Here is a 7,309-nt window from a genome sequence, read left to right on the forward strand (position 1 = left end):
ACTCTGTAGACCAGGCTGGCCTCGAACTCAGAAATCCGCCTGCCTCTGCCTCCCAAGTGCTGGGATTAAAGGCGTGCGCCACCACGCCCGGCTATAACCTAGTTTTAAAATTAACCAATAACCTAAATTAGAATTTCTACAAAGACATAAAATTTGATTTATTGATGACTGATTGATTAAAAGTATTCACAACACTCATTCTGATACTGCAAACCACATTCACTTCATACCTGTGTTAGAATTAGAAGCTATTACTAAAGACAGCAGAGTGAGGGTCACAAAAGAGTAAATGGGGCTACACTGGCCTGGAGTAATGAAGGCATCACCTTCATGTGGCAAGAGGCAGAAGACTATGTGGAAGAAGAAAGGGGACTGATGGGGGGGGCAGGGAGGGGAAAGGAGGTGGGAGAAGAAAGGGGAAGTCAGGAGGGACACCCTGGAGAGAGGAGGTGGAGGAGGAAGAGGGAGAAGAACAAAGCCATCCATTCCAGTGCCAGTTTGTCTATTTTACATATACACATATATGTGGAGACACTTCATGTACCCCCAGGGTCCAGACTGGAAAGGTGCCATCCCTGATAACAGGGTGGAGGCTTCTCAGTCACAAGGCAGCTCTTCCCTGCCTCCCTTCACTCTGTCCCAGCCCAGTGTCTGGGCTGCTCCCTGAAGTAGAGCCAGCCATTGGGCTGGCTTGACGCACCAAGTTGCCCAAGGAGGAGAGAACCAACTTTCAAAAGTTTGTCCTCTGATCTCCATGCCTGCTGTGGCATGCACATACATGCTCATGCACACAGGTACACACATACATTCACAATAAGTAAATGTGATTTTTAAAGGATGAATTCTAACCCAGAATCTCTTCAGATGTCCAAGCAACATTGCAAGCCCTTTAATACCTATGCCAGATATTTGACTCACTGCCCTTCATTTCCGAATCATCCTTTTGGTCAGCTCTGTGGAAATGTGCCTTGTGCATATTTTTCCTTAACCAGCTGGCATGATTCTAAGCTTTGCTGGTAGAGGCCACTAGAAAGACACTGCAGGAGAAAGGCCTGACCGCTACCCCCAGGATGCCTGCTTGGTGTCAACAGGCAAGGCAACTAGGGGTCCACTGCGTCTGTTATCAAGGCTCCTGTGACATACACAGCTTCCCCAAGACCACAAGCAGAGCACCTCTACTTGTCACCCACCGTCTGCAGCATTTGCCAAACATGGAGGTGTAGACCCTGGCAAGTGACACTAGAGCATGCTCTAGCCACCCGTCCTGGCCTGTGCTTGTCAACATACACTGCTCTCCCTGGGGCTGGAGAAGCACACTGCCACCAGCATGGAGGGAAATGCTGTGCTCTGGGCTCATGTACTCTTCAGAACCAATCTCTACTTCTCGATTCCAGCCCACTCTGTCCATCCCAACAAGTCCTTCAACATTAGTAGCCATGTAAACCCTTCCGTACCCTTCATCTACAGCTGACCCTTCCCATTCTAATCTTATACACCGTGTCTGTCAGGGAGAGTGAGTGGGTGACAGAGTGCCCTCACAGTCAGACAAGGCTACAGGAAGATCGGGATTGGCACTAACCATGTGTAGCCAAGGATAAGATCTGCTAGTGTTGGCAGTGATCTCAGGTCAACCTAGTAAACATTTCAACTATAAAACTAACTCCATTTTAGAAGGCTGTCCCTTCTGCTATGCTGAATCCATTGTAAAATTCAGCCTGCACTTTACAAGCATTCAAATGGCTGTAACAGAGAGTAGGGGAGGCCATAACAATGACAGGTGACAAAGTGGAGAGATGACCAAATAAAGGGCGAGCTTTGCAAGACTGTGCTAAGAAAAAGGGAACTGGGGTGCTTCCTGCCTCTTGTTTCAACATTTGTTAAGGCCTTAGTACTAAATCTAACATCTGAAATTTATAAATATGCTGAGTCACGTGGCAGTTTGGGGGACGCAGAGGACCCAGCCAGCTGCTCTGGGGCATCAACAACGAGGATCTGTGTCTTGAAAATCACTACAGGGGTGTAACAAAGCTTTGCAAGCAGGCCAACAGGCCCTTGGCACAAAAGACGGTGAACATGTGGCTCAACTAGTCCACTCTTTTAAAAAATCTTTATTTTACTAATGTGTGCCTATGCCCTGGGTGTGCAGGTGTATGGTGCCACGCTATGTATGGAACCTAGAGGACAGCAATGTGCAAGCAGTTGGCTCTCTTGCCACTTCTGCGAGTCCTGGGAACTGAACTGGGGCCTCCAGGCTGGTGCAGCAAACGCCTTTGCCTGCTGAGCCGTCTTTCCAGCGTTCTGATTCTTGCTTGAGAGCTCAAGTGCCAGCAGAGTCACAGGTAGAGTATTGTTTGTTTACTTCAGTGAAGGTAGACTTACTCTGTTCATTTCTGTGAAAACCTTTGGTAAGACACCCAAGTTTAAATATGCACGCCGCCATTCAAATGGTGTTTCACGAAAGAGGAAGGCTAATCCAAGCTCTCAGCTCTATTCTGGAACTACTCTGCCTTGAGACAGCCATCAGCTATCAGTGTGCGGCATCGATGATTCATGGACACCACCCATCTGTCATACAGAATAAGGTTTTGAACTGGCCATGGCTCAGCAGGTGACAGCACCTGCAGCCGAGCCTGACCCGCTTGGTTCCAGGAGCCACATGGGGCAAGATGAGAACTGTCAGTCTGTGACCTCTGACCTCTGATCCCCACATGTATACCATAGCACACATACAATAACCTTTTTTTTTTTATGAGAACTTTGTAAAACTCATATCCACTCTCAGATCTCTACCCACACGACTTCCACTGATTTCTCACACAATCATTGTGTTAACAAGTGTTTTGGTGGGACTAGAAGAATAGGCCTGTAACCCTAGCAAGCAACTTAATGAAACTGTCCCAAATTAAAAAATACAAGAGAGCTCTGGCTAGCCCTGGCTTTAATCTCTAGTACCAGGACCCAAAAACATAACTTTTTTTGATGCAGTACAAAGAAATACGCCACCATTTGAAAAACATGCCCAACTCACTGAATACCTAGTTACCTGACCGATAAATTCTGCTAAAATTCAGATTATGTACATAATCCATTCCAAGTTCACACAATGTGTTTTGTCTGTTTGTTTGTTTCTTTCTTTCTTTCTTTGGTTTTTTCGAGATAGGGTTTCTCTGTATAGCCCTGGCTGTCCTGGAACTCACTTTGTAGACCAGGCTGGCCTCGAACTCAGAAATCCGCCTGCCTCTGCCTCCCTAGTGCTGGGATTAAAGGCGTGCGCCACCACACCTGGTTCGCACAATGTGTTTTTAAGTATAACTGAGTATGAAAGATCATCTGATAGGATTTCAGATTCCATGTTGCAACTAACCTTTAAGAAGGTGCCACACCAGGCGGTGGTGACAAACACCTGCAATTCCAGCACTCAGGAGGCAGAGGCAGGGGGATCTCTGAGTTCCAGGACAGCCTGGTCTACAGGGTGAGTTCCAGGACAGCCAGGGNCACACAGAGAAACTCTGTCTCAAAACAAACAAAAGACAGAAATGGCATGTGTTGAGTCTGAAGACATACTAAACAAAGATACCCACCATTGCTCTCTCCCCTGCACAGCCATGAGCTGCATCTGGCTGATCCCCTCCATACATGCACTTTGACCTAAACAACATATTGCAATAGACTAAATGTGGAAGCAGAAATAACCTAGCTGTCTGTACCCTCTTACAAGGCAGGGTGGAGCTGGGGTGGGGGGTGAAGAAAGGGAGGGAAAGGAGAGAAGAGTGTTTTGAAAGTGGGCATGGGGACAGGCGTGGTGGTGCATGCCTTTAATCCCAGCACTTGGGAGGCAGAGGCAGGTGGATTTCTGAGTTCGAGGCCGGCCTGGCCTACAAAGTGAGTTCCAGGACAGCCATGGCTACACAGAGAAACCCTGTCTTGAAAAAAAACCAAAAAAAGAAAAAGAAAAAAAAAATGTAGTTTATATTGATATGTAATATGTTTATAAGTGAATTAACAAAAAATATTTAATTGTAACAAATTAAGTATGGATATAACCCATCAAAAATAAAGTGCTACAATGATTTCTAAGGATGTAAAGAGTCCTGAGATTGAATTTTTAAATATCTGATTTATGAATGGATTTTAATAGCGGCTGTGCAACTCTAATACAAAATCCCAACATCCCAAACCTTCTAACCACTAGCATGAGCCCACAGACACGGTCACAGCTGGCCTTGCTTCCCGTACTGCAGCCCGAGTGCAGGCACGCGAACTAGACATGAGGTATGAATGTCAGCTGTCTGTTCGGGTTTGGATACGGTTTTCAACGCGTCTCATCAGACATGAGAATAGTCCAAGGTCTGAAACACTCTTGGTCCAAGGGTATCAGGTAGGAGGGGTTAGTTACATCAAGTCGCTGCAAACCAAGAACCAAGACAAGAAATTACTAATGGGGGTGGGGGGAGACCTATTTTTTTTAGAATTACATAAAAGCTGAAAATGAGCACAATGTCAAACCAAAACATTTTATGTAACGTCAATAAAAACCAAATAGGGGCTGGAGATGTGGCTTGGCGGTTAAGAGCACTGGCTGCTCTTCAGAGGACCTGAGTTCAATTCCCAGTACCCACAACTGTCTACAGCTCCAGTTCCAGGGGATCTGACACCCTCACACAGACATACATGCTGTCAAAACACCAATGCATATGAAATACAAGTAAATCTTTAAAAAGATAAAAATATAAAATAATGTGTCAATAAAAATTACTTTGTAATTCCTAGAGATATTTTGATACTAACTCCCACAGCAACACTGACAGTTAGAGAAACAGTCACTGAGAACCTGGAAGACAGGTGAGTAAAGTTGCAGCCACCACCACGAGGGAGACAGCCAAGGTTCTGTCCTCAGAAAGGACAGGCAAGCAAGGATACTCAGCTCTCCAGCACCATCCCAGGGAATGCAGCTCAGGGTGTACCTGTTCTATTTAAAACATACACGTTTCCATCAAAGGGCAGTGTGGCTACACTCTCTCAGCTTCAAGCAAGGAGATGGGCCCTAGGGATTGACCTGTGCTAACCCTGCTCAGTCAGTCTGAAGTCTCCCTTCAGCCAGTTACACCTAGGGAGATCAGTAACAGCAACAGTTCCGCCTACTGAGCACTTCCCGTGAGCCAAGCGCCACACTCGTGTTAACGTCATGGGATCACCCCAAGTGCACGAGCACCATCATCTCCATTTTGGGCAAGGACAGAACTGCATCCAGAGAATAAACAGCTTGCCTACAGCAAGCCAGGACACAAACTCAGCCACTCTGGCCGAGCCCCAAGTCCTCAGCCACTGCGCCACTGCAGCCAGGCACTGTGACCTGCAGTGACATGAGGTCTGACACACAGCACCCACCCTCAACCCTCTCCAGCATGCGCACTGATATCCGATATCCGCTGCTCAACTTAAGATCCTAAGGGATGTGCAGAGACCACCAGTTACTGTTTCCTACTGTCTGAACTCGGTGCTGAGGGCGACAAGCAAGAAGAGCAGACTCTGAAGATGACTACTGAGGAGGAAGCCAAAAAGGCAAAATCCAAACTGTAGGATGCCATACAAATTAAAAGATTTCACGCCCTTGCAGCTTTTACCTCTAACTAATGCAGGGTTAATCATTACACAGTACTGCAGCCAGACTTTTCTAAAGAGAATGCTTCAAGGGAGATAGCAAGATGGTTCTGCAAGCACCGGCTCATGGTCATGACCACTCTCCTTCCATCCCCTGCACAAGGTCAAAAAGAGAACCAAAACTCGAAAGTGCTCTGACCAATACACACATGTAAAAGACCCAAATCGATTGGAAAACCTTTATTTAAAAAATTGCTACCACGGGGCTGGAGAGATGGCTCAATGATTAAGGGCTGTTCTTCCGGAGAACCTGGGTGGGTCTGATTCCAAGCATCCACATGGTGGCTCACAACCGTATGGAACTCCAATTCTAGTGAATCTGACACATTCTTCTGACCTCCTCAGGTACACACGTGGGTGCACACACACATATGTGTGCATATATATATATATACATACATATACATATATATACATATATGTATATTATATATATACACACACACATATAAATCTTAAGAAATTAAAAATACCACAGGTTAAATTACATTAATATATTTGACATTTTGTCATGTTGGTCTAACACATAAGGCGTCTGTTTCAGAGTCCAACAGAGATTACAATTTTAAACACTGATCCATCAATTCAAGGCAAAACTCTACGGTCATTCAAAATGACGGTGTTAACTTCATTGTAGAATGTGACTCTGGAGAACGGGAAACCAAAAAACCAGGAGAAACCCGGGTGAACTAAGGCATCTCCAAGTGCAGCCCGTTAGAGGGATCTGATTACAGATCTCCAGGACTTTGGTTTTGACATCTGGCCTGTTTTAAAATCCGCACCGTTCAAAGTGCCTTAAATAAATCATTTCTTGTGCAGCCAACGAAACCAGAAACATTTCCAAAACACAACTACAAAAATAACTTCCTCTCTCAGGGAAGCGAGAGAACTGAGTATAAGTCAGAAGCTGGCCAAGGGAGAGCGAGCGCTCGGGAGGGCCACTCGACTCTGCAGACTACGAACTGCCGGGCACCTGATGGGCACCGTTACCATTCCGAACACTTGGAGAGGGCTCGCCACAGACAACCTGCCATGCCAGCGGGATCGCCGTCGTTACCTCACACGCCGTGCGAGCCCTGCTTCATCCACCGACCAGCGTACACACTCAACGTCCACCCCGACCACCCGGGGAGGTGTTGAAACTGCCGTCCACGGCGCTAAACTGTCAGCGGGCAGCCAATCAAAGGGTCCCGGGGCGCGGCAGGGCGGAGGCCAGGGAGTGGCGGGCAGCGGAGTGCGGCGGGGAGTGCACGGGGCGGCGACCGCCCTGGCTCGCTCGACTGCCCGTCTTACCGCCTGGGTGCGCGCTTCGCCCCCGCCAGGTGAACGGAGGAGCCGCCCCGGAGCCGGCGAGCGGGACGCATGGGCGGCGGGGACGCTCACCGGCTCGGTTTGGGCACTGCGCTCGGCCTCGGCGCCCGTGACTCCCGGGGCGCACGGCGGTTCCTCGCCGCCCTCCGCCCTTCTCCCGCCGTCCGCCGCCCGCGGCCCGCCGTTTTCATACAAACCCGGGTGGCAGGAGAGGCGGAGGCGGCGAAGACGGCTGCGGAACATGCCCGCATCCCGGGCAACGTCAGCGCGGCGCCCCGCCCAACTCACGGCTTGGACGGCCGGCTCGCGTGCGCCCGGCAGGGCGCGTGCGCGTGGG

The 7,309-nt window shown here is 48.4% G+C and overlaps 1 protein-coding gene across 8 annotated transcripts in view; it reads right to left on the minus strand.

The window, feature by feature from the left end:
- Agtpbp1 (ATP/GTP binding protein 1) overlaps positions 1 to 7,294 on the minus strand; it is a 120,784-nt gene extending 113,490 nt beyond the window's left edge. For 5 of the 8 annotated variants that reach the window (XR_003845370.1, XM_029547301.1, XM_029547306.1 and 2 more), the window contains exon 1: positions 7,045 to 7,294. The gene's annotated coding sequence lies outside the window, so the exon portion shown is untranslated. Of the gene's footprint in view, positions 1 to 6,718; positions 6,898 to 7,044 lie in introns of those variants that run through there. The other 3 variants (XM_021215450.2, XM_029547304.1, XM_029547302.1) reach the window with 3 other exon arrangements.
- Between the last annotated feature and the right edge of the window lie 15 nt (positions 7,295 to 7,309).

Source organism: Mus pahari, chromosome 16 (assembly GCF_900095145.1).
Source record: "Mus pahari chromosome 16, PAHARI_EIJ_v1.1, whole genome shotgun sequence".
In the NCBI taxonomy this organism is placed as follows: Eukaryota; Metazoa; Chordata; class Mammalia; order Rodentia; family Muridae; genus Mus; species Mus pahari.